At 41.6% G+C, this 15,033-nt stretch overlaps 1 non-coding gene across 1 annotated transcript; it reads left to right on the top strand.

Moving 5' to 3' along the window:
* The first annotated feature begins 6,252 nt into the window (after positions 1–6,252).
* Positions 6,253–6,359, top strand: LOC141620404 (small nucleolar RNA R71). The gene has a single exon (XR_012531956.1). It is a non-coding gene; the product is annotated as a small nucleolar RNA R71 (small nucleolar RNA).
* The last annotated feature ends 8,674 nt before the right edge of the window (positions 6,360–15,033 follow it).

Here is a 15,033-nt window from a genome sequence, read left to right as displayed (position 1 = left end):
GTGGTATTCCCAGTAGGGATGAGGGCGGCGGTCGGTTGACCGTCTGGGAATCCCCTGGAAACTTCAATGAATTTAATGGTTCTCCCAGCCGGTGGGGGTGTCGGCGGTCGGTGACCCGGCTGGGGATGAATTTTTGATGCGATTTGAGTTGTGAGCCGGTTGACCGGCCACCGGTGACAAGGCCGGCTGGGAGTTCTCTGGAAAATGGAGTCAATTCTTTGCGTATTCCCAGCCGGTTGGGTGTCGGCGGCCGGGTGCCCGGCCGAGGGCCATATGGGTTCAAATTACTCGGATTCGATTCGTGAATGGTTGCGGTTGAATTGAATTGGTTGTTTTGGTTGAGTAAGGAGGTTGTTGATGACGGTGTCGTGAACGGAGGAGGGACCGGTTGTTGTCGCTGCTGCTGTGATTTTTTTGCGTGCAGGTGGAATGGATTTGAAGTGAGTGGTGGTCGAAAATGGCGATGATGAATGGTTGCCGGTTATACTCAGGTTTTGGATTCCGAGTTCATGCTTAATGACGGGAGTAGCCATGGTTGTGCTTGAATTGGTGCGTGACCAAGGTGAGCAGCAATGGTGATGGAAATGGTGGTCAAGTAAAAATGGTGGTTTGCAGGTCAGAGGACGAGATGCAGGGGACTGTGATTGTTGATGACGCATGGTGATGACGGGGACGAATTGGTGGATTTGGTATGGTGATTTAATGGAGGTGTGTTATGGTTGTTGATGATGGTGAAATGTATGATAATGGTGAATTGCAGTTGAATGAAGGAGGGAGGAGGAGTTTGCCAAAAGTCAACCTTTTGACTTTGTCAATTTGGCTTCTCATGCTTGATCAATGCAAAACCCGTCTTTATTTGTTTAGCACTCGATTTCCGTCTTTATTATTCCGCCTCACCTGCATATAATATTAATATATTAATAAAATAATAGTAATAAAACTAATATTATAATAACACTACGAGTATACGACCAATTATTATAAATTAGTTAATTAAATGAGCTACTTAGACAATTAAGCACACAAAATCGAGTCGGAATTAGGTATAAATGCGGGGTAAAATACGACTAAAATGTTACTTATCAAATCTCCCCACACTTAAACCTTACTCGTCCTCGAGTAAGCTCATTTAAACTAAACTAAGACCCATAATATAAAAGACTAGCTAAACTAATAATATCCGATGAAAGACAATTAACGGGCCTTCTCCGTCCCTTCAACTCACAACGAAACACAATGAGGTATGTGCTCCCTTGCAAGGCAAGTGGGGGCTTGCGGAAAATTTTGACACATCCATCATTTTAGCACGATTCAACATGTAAGATGCATCACAAAAAATCAAACCGCTTTCCTCATCTAAGCGGCCGTTTTACTTTCAAAAATCGAATAAAGAGAGTCATTAGTGGAGGATGTCATCTCCGGGTCTTACCAAGGTGTCAACTCCCTAATTCTAGCTCAAGTAACCAAAATAGACAACACGGGGTGCCTAAGAAACAAATTCTAGGCGGGAAAGAGGAAGTACTTCGCTATACTCCCAAGAATGACACGACACACGCAAGATTCGACTCCATATCAAACCTTTGACCAAAAGGAGACCAAAGACCGACTCTCACGGGTTTCACTAGTCACTCAAATGAAAGAACGGGGTGATTTTTGTGACAAAAAGTAACAGAAATCACTCTCCTAACTCGACTTGCGAAGCATGCCCGCAATCTAATATGGTACTATATCCAATTTCCGCAAGAGAAATGTAAAATGATGCACATACAAGAGAGACAACCGGGTTGTAACGGGGCTTGGGTTAGGTAAAAAGGGATCGGTGCAAGCACCGTTTTAAGACATGTGAGGCTATCGGTTAAGTAGTCGTCACGTCCAACCAATCCACTAAACTCTACCCATACAAATGAATTCTTCAACAAAATATGGCAAGATTGCCACTTCCAAAAATCATTCAATTCTCTTCAAAACAAACTCAATTTGCAAATTACCAACCTTTTATTTGAGACAAAAATATACATTCTTTTCTTTTTGCTTTTTCATTTCATTTTTCTCTTTTTCTATTTCTTTTTCTTCTTCATTTTTTTTCTTTTCTCTTTGATTTTCTTTCTTGCATCTTTCACGAATTATTCACCTCTTATTAAACAAAAGTAGCCAAAGTTGCATTTCACTCATGTGGCGTTAAGATCATACACCTCAAGATGAGTCAAAATTTCAACCCAAATATACTCCACAAAAGAACCACAATGACGAACTACTCAACCAAGGTGAGTTGTTTATGGGATGTAGTTAATTTGTTGGCAATAGAAACGATAAGGCTTAGGCTCAAAATGGGTTAACAAAAGGAAATGACTGACTCAAGGGCATAACAAAAGCTTATTTGGCTATTGTGAGGTTACTTTATTGAATAAAATTGTCTCAATATGCACATCTACACTTCTACGGTAAGGAATGAGCACCATACTTATGCGTTTTGACATGACATACCACGTAAGGAGAACTACTCTCATAACCTAAACGGGACCGGTTTGATGGACCGGCCATAAGAAGGCTCTATCCTCACATTTTAGTAGCTATATCGGACCTAGGTCAAGTCTCGGGCCTAATACGGTCTCACAAGGTGGTCGCAACTTGGTTGTTAAGCTAGACTTCCGGGTTTTTGCAAGCAAAAACCCTAACATGTGTCATCAAAAGGCACGAGCTATCAAGAGGGAAATGACACGGGCAAAACAATTATCATCATTGACGACATATACCCTCCACATTTAGACCATCTATGAAACTATTTACATACGAGATACAACGTGTATGAAATGCAACTAAACATATGAACAAACTACGTGAATGCAAGAGTGAACACATATATACATGTCTAATCTAAATGCATACAAGTTCTAGTCCTAACAACACATCAACAACACACGCATATCCAAAACGGTTCCCAAAAGGAACACCCACATCACATATCCCGTCCTCCTCCATGCTTATATATACAAAAAGAAAAGGAAGGATAAAGGAGAAAGAATTGGAAGAATTTTACCAAGCGTCTTCTCCGATGATTCATGTGTTGCGTATCAAAATGGTTAGGACAAATGCAATATATATAATATAAACAATGCGATATTTTTGAAATTTTTGAATTTTTTTAATTTTTAGGCATTTTTGTGATTTTATCAAATTAACAAGCAAATATATACAATTATAAACAATATGCACAAAGTGGATATTTCCCTCCCCACACTTGAAATTTACATTGTCCTCAATGGAACAAAGCATAGGGAGAGAATAAGAGGAATAAATAACATATTTTTGTTGATTTTTTTGAAATTTCCAAAATGTAAGAACATGTTTTTGATTTTTTTGAATATTTGAAAATAAATAACATGTTTTTGGTATTTTTAAATGATGGAATTTCCTCCCCACACTTATTTATTTACATATTTCAAATGGAAATAAATGTGTGGAGGAAATTCGAAAATTAAATACGTGTTTTTGGTGATTTTTTTTTTGTTTTTTCAAATTTTTAGTGGTTTTTGGTTAATGAATGTAATGCATGAACTATTCTATATGTTAAATTTAAAGGACAATGCAAACTACACTAAATGAATGCAAAGAGAGCTAATTTAGATTAACTCCTATTCGGTTAAGTAAAGTAAATGCAAATGCAAATGCAAGCAAAGCATAAATAAAGTAAGGGAAGAGAATACTAACAATGTGGTGGTTCTTAAGGAACTCCACCAAACCTCTCATGCAAAATTGTCTTGCTTGAATCTTTAAATAGCATGATCCATGTCACTCAAGGCACGGAGTAACCGATCAAAAGCTCTATCAAAACCTTCAACTAGACACAAGTAGTGCCATGCCATAGTAATCCTCACCCGACCTCTTTTCCAACACTTCTTGCCATTCTTCCTTTTACCCTTCTTTGCATCATTTGTTGGGTCCTTTTGATAGCTTGTACCCTTCTTGAAATGGTAGCTAGGTGGTAAGAGGAACGGAATCTCATAAGTTTCACTAGTTGGACAACCCTCTTCTTGGTCACCAAGGTAAGAAAATTGGTTGGAAATAGTAGGTGGAGGAGTCAAGTTCTCAACATTGAGGTTCATGATGTTGTCATTTTTATCCCCATTTTCTTGACTCTCCTTTTGAACCGAACTATTTCCATTGAGAGCCGCCTCCAAGGCATCAATTTGAGCTTCCCAATCACTTGAAGAGTTATCCAACCAAGGCGCATCTTCTAAAGAGCTTAAATTATAAGAATCCGGAGAGTTCAAGAATGATTCAATCTCATCATTAATTTGATCTTCAAATTTATCTTCTCTTGAGTCATCTTCACCCAAATGTCCTTTAACATCAACTCTCAACAAAAGATCACCTCCATTTCCCTCCTTGTTTATTGGACAAACTTCCAATGGATCCAAGTGTGAAAGCTCAACATTATGCTCATTCAAACAATCCTCCAACACATCCACCCTACAACAAGAGTCACTCATAGAAGGAGATTTCATGGAGTTTTCCAAGGAGAATTCTATCTTGTCATCACCAACTTGAAGAGATAGTTTGCCATTTTTCACATCAATCAAGACACCCCCCGTAGCAAGGCAAGGGCGTCCTAGGATGATTGAAATTTTAGAATTCTCGGGAATATCCATCACATAGAAGTCGCAAGGTATCACAAGCTTTCCCACTTTGAGTGGTACATCTTCCACAAGGCCAATTGGATACCTCACCGATCTATCCGCAAGTTGCAAAGATACTCTTGTTGGTGAAAGTTCAAAACCCTTCAATTTCTTGAAGATATTGAGAGGCATGAGGCTAATGCTTGCCCCCAAGTCACACAAGGCTTTCTCAATATGAACGGTCCCAATTGTGCATGGTATGGAAAAATTACCCGGATCTTCAAGCTTTGGTGGCATCTTGTGCAATAGGATAGCACTACATTCTTGTGATAAATTGACCATGGTACTTGGACCCAATGAATTTTTGTTGGAAATCAACTCCTTCAAGAATTTTCCATATGCGGGTATCTCCTTGATGGCATCAATAAAAGGCATGGTGATGTTCACACCTTTCATCATGTGCATGAATTTTCCATACTTTTGCTCAAGCTTTGCTCTTGCCAACCTTTGAGGGAAAGGGATTGGTGGCACATATGTTCTCACAACTTGTTCCTTGGGTTCTTCAACAATTTTGGTAGGTTCATCAACTACCATGGGAGTTTCCACAACAACCACTACAAGATCATCTTCAACCACTTTTTGTGGTTCAACCACAACTTCCGGTTTGCAACTCTTTTTCCTCTTTACGAACACCCGATCTTCCAACTCCCTACCACTCATCAAATGTATAGCATTAATGGTCTTTGGGTTCTCCGCGGTTTTACCCGGAAACTTTCCATTTGAGGCTTGAAATTGACTTATTTGAGAAGCCAATTGAGAGATTTGATTATCCGTCATTCTTTGGGAGGCTTGCATTTGAGTTCTAAGTTGGTTGATAGAGGATGTTGCTTCCTCTTGCTTTTGGTTGGAATGAGTGATGAATTGGGTTTGAGAATTCATTAATTGCTCTATCATGAGCTCCATGTTTGATTTAGGTTGGGTGGATTGTTGAAACGGTTGGGAATTTTGTTGAAATGGTGGGTTGGTTGGTTGATTTAGTTGTTGGAATTGTGGTCTTGGTTGGAAGGTGGGATTTTGCTTTTGGGCTTGGAAATTTGGTGTAAATTGTGGATTTTGTTGGAAAGTCGGGTTTTGGACATTTTGTGAGTCATGGGAAAAATTTGGGTGGGCTCTCATTCCGGGATGATATTTATTGTTGTTGAATGATTGTCTAGCCGGAATTGATTCCCACACTCCATTCACTTGCTCCATACAATTTGCCTCTCCCATCATCAAAGGACATTCATTTGGTGGATGCCCTTGATCTCCACAAATCTCACAAGAATACACTTGTGACCAATTTGATGAAGAGTTTCTTGAGGTGTTGCTTGAGTTCAACAAAGCAATTTGTTGCTTGAGTTCTTCTATCAACCCTTTAACCTCAACATTGTTGGCCGACTCAACGGTTGTCTTTCCCTTCCTCTTGTGCCTATCATTATTCCAATGAAAAGTTCGGGAAGCCATTTCCTCAATAAGCTCCTTGGCCGTCTTGTGATCAATTTTATCTAATGCCCCCTTTCCCGAGCCGGAATCTAGGTTCATTTTCATTTCATTGCTCAACCCCTCATAAAAGTTGTTGATCAACTCATCATCTCCGATCCCGTGGTGAGGACACAACCTTTGGAGTCCCTTATACCTTTCCCATGCCTCGTAAAGGGTCTCATCATCATGTTGGGTGAAGCCTTGGAGCTCACTCTTGATTCTTGCGGTCCTTTGTGGTGGAAAGTACTTGTTCAAGAAGGCCTTGGAGACATCATTCCAAGTTCTAAATGAATCGGGCTCACAACTCTTCAACCATTCCTTAGCACTCCCCCTCAAGGAATAAGGAAAGAGCCTAAGGCGGATTGCATCCTCCGACACTCCATTTGCCTTGAACATGTCACAACTATCCAAGAATTCATTAAGATGTTCATTGGGGTTTTCGATGGACCCCCCTCCGAATTGGTTTCCTTGGACTAGTTGCAACAAAGTAGCCTTCACATCAAAGTTATTTGCTTGAATAGGTGGCTTGACAATACTTGGGTTCACCACCTTCTTCGGAGCCAAATTATCCCTCATAGGAACCGCGGCCATTGTTGGTTCTTCGGGAATTCCAAATGGATTCTCAAAGAACTCAAGATTACACGGTTCTTCTAAAACACCTTCCACTTACTCAACAAAGGGATTAGTAACAAAGAAAGACCTAGTCTAAACTAGAATAAAACGATTAATATCAAGCCAATGCTCCCCGGCAACGGCGCCATTTTGATAGCGGGGTTTGTCGCACTCCCCCGATCAAACAATTAACTCAACTAATGTAGTAGGGTAGTCGAAGTCGAATCCACAGGGAGCATGGGTGATTACTAATTGTCTATATTCTTATGCTTAGCTAAGTCGAGAATATTTGGATGAGGTTTTAAACTAAACAACTAAACTAAATAAAATAAAATGCAAATTAACAAAAGATGATAAATGAGTAAGAGAGGATTAAAGTTGTAAATCAAATGAATAAAAGGTCTAGAACTCGGTTCTCCCACAACAATTCGTAATTCCACATACTAATTCCCTAGGCTAATCACTCGGGTAGACAAGCAAGGAGGAGATGGCTCTAATTCGCCTAAGACCCCCCTCTCGGGTTCGAAGTAGGACACTAGCACTACCCACCAACCCCCCTCTCGGGTTCGAAGGTAGAAATCCCTAACTCAACACTCAACTACCCCAAAATCATGCACAATTCCGAGGAGGTCAAGAACTTGGTCAAGGTCATTAAGCCCCCATCGTATTCCGGGTCATCCCACTCCTCCTCTCGGAGGTCGATTTCAAACGCTAGCCTAGAGGTACCCTCCATTGGTTCTCCCTTTCGGTCTCAACCTAGGTTAGTTGTAAGACAAATTTCCGGGTATCTTATTCACAACCTAACCAACTCTCGTTGGTGGACAAGGGTTACAAATCGACACTACCCAAAATCGGTCCATAAGTCAAGTCAATCCTCTAAGCTACCCTCACCAATTTACCCCAACAAATTAGCCTTTATGAGAATCAATTAGTGAAATTACTCATGTCGGGTCAAACCGAGTCCTAGTAGAAGACTACTCACTAATCACGTTCCTAATTGCAAGAGAAACAACAAAGATGGAAACTTTATGCATAATCATGATGGAAGTACAAATTCTATTACTAATCATGCAACAATCCAACTTAAATTATAAGGAAAGACAATTTAATTCAAGAGACAATGAAGATTAAACTAAAGGCACAAACTTTAACTCAATAAACTCAAAGACTCAATCTTTAACATGAGAAATTCAAAGATTCAATCTTTGAGAGCAACAACAATGGAAAACAAAGAAAAGATGAACAAGAAAGAGAATAACATCAATTAAACAACAAGAAGTCTAACATGAACAATTAAACAAGAATTAAGAGAAAAGCAAAATGTAAACAAATGAAATTAAAGAGAGAAATAAGAGTAAAGAATTATACCAATAACATGGGAACCTTGAATTGATGGAATGAAGAACTTCGATAAACAAGAGATTGATTAAACTAATTAAGTAATGATTACAAATTTTATTGAAGAAATATTGAAAGGGAAATATTTAGGGTTCTACAAATATTGAGAGAGTAAGAGAGACTAATTTCTAAGGTAGGGTGTTAGGTGAGGTAAGGTGTATGGTTGTGTTCTTTTATACTAAACTAATCTATTAATAATAATCATAATATTAATATTAATAATGATAATAATGACCCTCATAATCATCCTAAATGACGACAAAACCCAAAAGACAAAAAGGATTTGGGGAATAATTATACACACAGCAAAACAACCAAATCAGCGAAGTGTAAAACAAAACGAATCACGCAGCAAAGGGATGCCCAGCCGGGTGGCCGTCAGTCGGTGAAGTCACCGGCTGGGAACTCTCTGGAAAACTTGAGGAATTTTGGTGGTATTCCCAGCCGGGATGAGGGCCGGCGGTCGGTTGACCGTCTGGGAATCCCCTGGAAACTTCAATGAATTTAATGGTTCTCCCAGCCGGTGGGGGTGTCGGCGGTCGGTGACCCGGCTGGGGATGAATTTTTGATGCGATTTGAGTTGTGAGCCGGTTGACCGGCCACCGGTGACAAGGCCGGCTGGGAGTTCTCTGGAAAATGGAGTCAATTCTTTGCGTATTCCCAGCCGGTTGGGTGTCGGCGGCCGGGTGCCCGGCCGAGGGCCATATGGGTTCAAATTACTCGGATTCGATTCGTGAATGGTTGCGGTTGAATTGAATTGGTTGTTTTGGTTGAGTAAGGAGGTTGTTGATGACGGTGTCGTGAACGGAGGAGGGACCGGTTGTTGTCGCTGCTGCTGTGATTTTTTTGCGTGCAGGTGGAATGGATTTGAAGTGAGTGGTGGTCGAAAATGGCGATGATGAATGGTTGCCGGTTATACTCAGGTTTTGGATTCCGAGTTCATGCTTAATGACGGGAGTAGCCATGGTTGTGCTTGAATTGGTGCGTGACCAAGGTGAGCAGCAATGGTGATGGAAATGGTGGTCAAGTAAAAATGGTGGTTTGCGGGTCGGAGGACGAGATGCGGGGGTGTGATTGTTGATGACGCATGGTGATGACGGGGGACGAATTGGTGGCTGGTATGGTGATTTAATGGAGGTGTGTTATGGTTGTTGATGATGGTGAAATGTATGATAATGGTGAATTGCAGTTGAATGAAGGAGGGAGGAGGAGTTTGCCAAAAGTCAACCTTTTGACTTTGTCAATTTGGCTTCTCACGCTTGATCAATGCAAAACCCGTCTTTATTTGTTTAGCACTCGATTTCCGTCTTTATTATTCCGCCTCACCTGCATATAATATTAATATATTAATAAAATAATAGTAATAAAACTAATATTATAATAACACTACGAGTATACGACCAATTATTATAAATTAGTTAATTAAATGAGCTACTTAGACAATTAAGCACACAAAATCGAGTCGGAATTAGGTATAAATGCGGGGTAAAATACGACTAAAATGTTACTTATCAAGGGTACAAACCCACTAAAGAAGAAGTTCTCGAAATGCTCGCTCAAGTCCAAAACCGCAAGCATGTAGGAGTCCAAATGAGACCCTATCTCCCTACTTTAAATGGGTACTTTGTTAAGAAGGAAGTCTAGAACTCTTTCACGGAATTCCCGAGCCTTGGCATTATCTCGAGAGGAAGCTAGCCGGAATCGAGATCTTTCACGATTGCTACTTTATCCCTCCAGAAACGGTTCCTACCGTCAAAACCCGTCAAGCACCTTGCTTAGACGAACAAGCCGTTAGCCTATTTTTGGAGAAGATCGATTTGTTAGGGCCGCGCAGGATGAGATCATTACCATGATACTTCAAGACGATCGCTTCAACCCCCCGCGTTAATCTTAGAAACCAACGCAAGATAAGCAGAAAGGATGGAGAAAATCAATCAAGTGGACCAACAATCAAGGAAGACTCTTCAAACTCACCACTGGAGAAGGAGAGATGTTCAAAGGAGAACCAGAAGACGATGAGTTCGAGTCGGAGTCGGAGTCAGAGTCGGAGTCTAAAGAATTCATTAGAGAGTCTACTCCTGTCGTCATCCCCACTCCCTTGGTTTCTCCTAGCTTAGCCTCGAGTAGTCACAGTAGTTCGGGAAATGCCCAAACCACTTTCCCTTTGCCGCCACTGACCATGGATCAGTTGGCTTCTCTGTTTCAACTTTACTCAAATCTTAATATGAATAAATCAGGTTCTGCTTAGTCTTTGTGTTATCTTGAGTGCAATTCTGTTTACGATGATACTGAGGATGACCAAGACCCAGACTCGATCGAAATACCTCCCTACGTAGCCAAAGAAATACTACAGGAAGGGGAAGGGGGACCAGTAATAGAGGACACCGAACCCGTCAATGTAGGAACCGAACTAGAACCCCAAGAACTTAGGATAGGGACTACCTTGAGCTCTACCGAAAGGGCCGATTTCATAGACCTCCTAAATGAATTCAAAGACGTTTTCGCTTGGTCCTACAAAGACATGCCAGGGATCGACAGGGATATCGCCGAACATAGGATTCCAATCAAGCCAGGTTTCAAACCTGTGAAACAGAAGCTTCGACGAATGAGGACAGAATGGGCCCTCAAGATTAAGGAAGAAGTGGACAAGCAATTCAAAGCCGGGTTCATCAAAGTTTCCGAGTATTCTGACTGGGTAGCTAACATAGTACCCGTACCCAAAAAGGATGGGAGAATCCGTGTTTGTGTTGACTTTAGAGACTTAAACAAAGCAAGTCCAAAAGATGACTTCCCTCTACCTCATATCGACATATTGGTGGACAATACTGCAGACCACGCGTTACTATCCTTCATGGATGGATATGCGGGTTATAATCAAATCAAAATGGCCATGGAAGATATGCATAAGACCGCCTTCGTCACTCAATGGGGAACCTATTGCTATACGGTCATGCCGTTTGGATTTATCAACGCCGGAGCTACATATCAACGCACCGCAACTACACTCTTACATGATATGATGCACAAAGAAGTTGAGGTATACGTAGATGACATGATTGTCAAATCCAAGGAAAGAGAAGGGCATATTGCGAACCTTCGCAAGTTCTTCGCAAGGCTACGAAAGTACAACATGAGGCTCAATCCTCAGAAATGCACATTCGGGGTAACATCTGACAAACTCCTGGGATACATTGTTAGCCAACGAGGTATAGAAATAGATCCTTCCAAAATCAAAGCTCTGATCGAAATGCCACAACCTCAAACAGAAAAAAGAAGTCGAGGATTCGGGAAAAGTACAGTATATAAGTCGATTCATATCGAAACTTACAATGATTTGTGAGCCTGTCTTCAAGAAACTCAAGAAAACGGACCACACCATGTGGGATGATGATTGTCAAAAGGCATTCGACCGAATCAAGGAGATATTGGCTAAACCACCAGTGCTCATGCCACCACAACGAGATCAACCTCTTGGTTTATATCTCACAGTAACCGAAACAGCCATGGGTGCCATGCTGGCTCAAACTGTAGGAAGTGAAGAAAGAGCTATCTACTACCTTAGTAAGAAGTTCTTGGAGTATGAGTGCAAATACTCACAACTCGAAAAGACATGCCTCGCTCTTGTGTGGGCAACGAAGAAGCTACGCCATTACATGCTTAGCTACTCTGTCAAAATATATTCCAAAATGGATCCAGTCAAATACCTTTTCAAGAAACCCGTCCTCAACGGACGCCTAGCAAGATGGACCCTGATGCTCTCAGAATTCGACCTCAAATACGTTCCACGGAAAGTTATAAAAGGTCGCGCCGTCGCCGAATTCTTCGCAGAAAATCCCATCAATGACGCACAAACGATAGACACTTGGTCATTTCCAGACGAGGATATACTCCAAACTGATGTAGACTCCTGGGACCTTTACTTTGATGGAGCATCAAACTTGAAAGGATTTGGAATAGGAGTGTTGCTCATTTCTCCTGAAGGCGAGCATACACCAATTGCTATCAAACTCGACTTCGAGGTGACAAACAATGCTGCAGAATACGAAGCTTGTCTCATTGGACTACAAGCGGCAGTGAGCTTAGGCATTAAAAACCTCCGAGTACATGGAGATTCGTCACTGATCATCAACCAAGTTACAGGATCTTGGAAAATTCTAAGCGAAAGCCTCGCACCTTATCAGGCTACAATAGACCAAGTCGCTCAATTCTTTGATCACGTAACCTATCTACACCTACCTCGGGAAGAAAATTAATTTGCAGACGCTCTTGCGAAACTTGCATATTTGATTAATATGCCGGATCACATGGTGGAAATGCCCTTGTGCATCGAACGACGGTCAGAGCCGGCTTATGTCCACCAAATCACCGATGAAGAGGAAATAGCACAGGAACCCTGGTTCCAAGCAATCCTAAATTTCAAGCTCAACGGTACCTATCCACCCGATATGGACAAGAGGGGACAACGTGCTATACGCCTACTAGCTTCCCAATACGTTCTCATGCAAGGAGAGTTATACAAAAGAACACCTCTTGGTGTAGTCCTGCGTTGCCTTGATCATTCACAGGCACGAAAGGTGATGGAAGAAGTCCACGATGGAGAATGCGGTCCTCACATGAGTGGGCCCATGATGGCAAAGAAAAGCACACGTTTGGGGTATTATTGGACCACAATGGAATCCGGTTGCATCAAATACGTAAGACATTGCCATAATTGCCAAATCTTCGGGAATGTACAACATGTCCCTCCTTCATTGCTCTATACAATGACATCTCCTTGGCCATTTTCTGCATGGGGAATTGACATAATCGGGAAGATAACCCAAGCCGGAACAGGAGGACACTGTTTCATCCTAGTAGCAATTGACTATTTCACCAAATGGGTAGAAGCGGCTTCCTACACTAGTCTTACAGCTAAAAATGTGGCAAAGTTCATACAAAACAACATCATCTGTCGGTATGGTTGCCCACATGAGATCATTAGTGATAACGGATCACATTTCCAAGCTGAGACCGAGCAATTGCTAGCCAAATACAAGATTAAGCATCACCACTCTTCGCCATATAGACCACAGACTAACGGCGCGGTAGAGGCGGCAAACAAGAATGTTGTCACGATTCTCAAGAAAATGATTGACAACTATAGAGATTGGCCAAGCAAGATACCCTTTGCTTTATGGGGGTATCGTACATCTGTTAGGACGCCCACTGGGGCTACTCCTTTCTATTTGACCTACGTCATGGAAGATGTACAACCAGTCGAGCTAGAAATACCATCCTTGCGTATTTTACTCGAAAGCCAAATCCCGGAAGCCGATTGGAAGAGGGATAGATATGAAGAACTCATCCTCCTGGATGAACGTAGGCTACACGCCCTGCATAATGTCCAAACATATCAATCACGTATCAAACCAGCTTTCAACAAAAGGGTTAGGCCAAGAAACATCAAATAAGGAGACTTAGTACTTAAATCGGTTAGAGCTCTTTTACCTGTTGACCCACGGGGAAAATTTAAACCTAATTGGGCCGGACCATTTCTAGTCAAATCCATACTTCCAGGGGGTGCAGTTAGAATAACGGACCTAGATGGGAATGAGTTTTTCAACCCAACAAACCTTGACCAACTAAAACGATACTATGCCTAGAATAGGAACAAAAACGCGCCTCGCGTAACCCCACTGGTCGCTCTTGTGGCACTAAATAAACGGCTCCTGGCCAAGCTGAAATAAGCTAAAGTCACTATGCTCTTGCATTTTGACAAATTTATCATCCTCGTATCATCAAAGAAACTAAATTCGCACCTTCGGAGTAAGCAAAAAGCTCATGCTTATTTTCTAAGTTCATTACAAGCTCTTGCTTAGAACAATTATTCTTTTACATTTACTCGAACTACGCGCAAGGGTTTGATTTCATTTTCTTAAAATGAATACGTAGGCAATCCTTCGCAGGATTCAACCCATTATATCTAAAATGTAAATAGAAGGACATTTGCATTGCATTTGGAATTCGACAAGAATAGTAAATAGAAAATCACAACGGTTTCATAACCATTCAACCTTTTTTATTTCATCCATTTTCTAATAATAATAGTACGCTACATAATAAAAATAGAATAGGCTAGGATTCTAAAAACCCCACCTTTTTATTACAACAATAAATAATAATAATAATAATAATCAAATAATAATTAAAGACTCGGGCTATTCCTCCATCTTCCCCTTGCCCTTGTCATTCTTATCATATTTCTTGTCACGACCTCGAGCCGGACGCTCTTGCGCCACTTCAGACCTAATCACCAACGGTCTTTCTCGAGGCCTAGCTTTTCCATTCTTGCCAATCACCATTTCCGCGACAGGAGTAGTCTTTGGTTTCTTCGAAGGATGAACAACTTGAAACCCGGCTTCTTCTTCTCCCTCTGTCAGATGCTTTTCTTTCTCTTTCTCTACCTCGCGTACCTTGTAGTCAACAGGCTCGCATTTCCTCAGTCTCTCGCGCTCTTCCGGAGTAGTAGCCTTTCTCCATCTCAGATAAGAATCCGACACCCACAAGGCATTGGCGGAGAAATTCAAGAACCACATGTTTCTTTGGGCCCATTTAATGGCCCACTCTCTTCGGCTCTTCGTAGTAAGCGCCATAGCAGTCTGCGGGACGGTATCAAGCTTCGGGATCGTCTGTTTTAGCCCAACTTATCTCATCAGCCTTTCCGGGAAGATGCACACCATAAACTCCAATCCAGGAATGCGCACGGACCTAGTGGGATCCAAAGAAGACACTCCAGTGACGGATTTGAGGTGCCACCACGGTACGACCCACCCAATCAAGGGACCATCGTCGCTCTTCAGTTTGTTCTTCCAGTAATCACAGACCCGAGTGAAGTCCACCATGTACA

The sequence above is a fragment of the Silene latifolia genome, chromosome 1 (assembly GCF_048544455.1).
Source record: "Silene latifolia isolate original U9 population chromosome 1, ASM4854445v1, whole genome shotgun sequence".
NCBI lineage: Eukaryota > Viridiplantae > Streptophyta > Magnoliopsida > Caryophyllales > Caryophyllaceae > Silene > Silene latifolia.
Note: the sequence above shows the minus strand (reverse complement) of the source record. Positions and strands in the feature narration are given on the sequence as shown.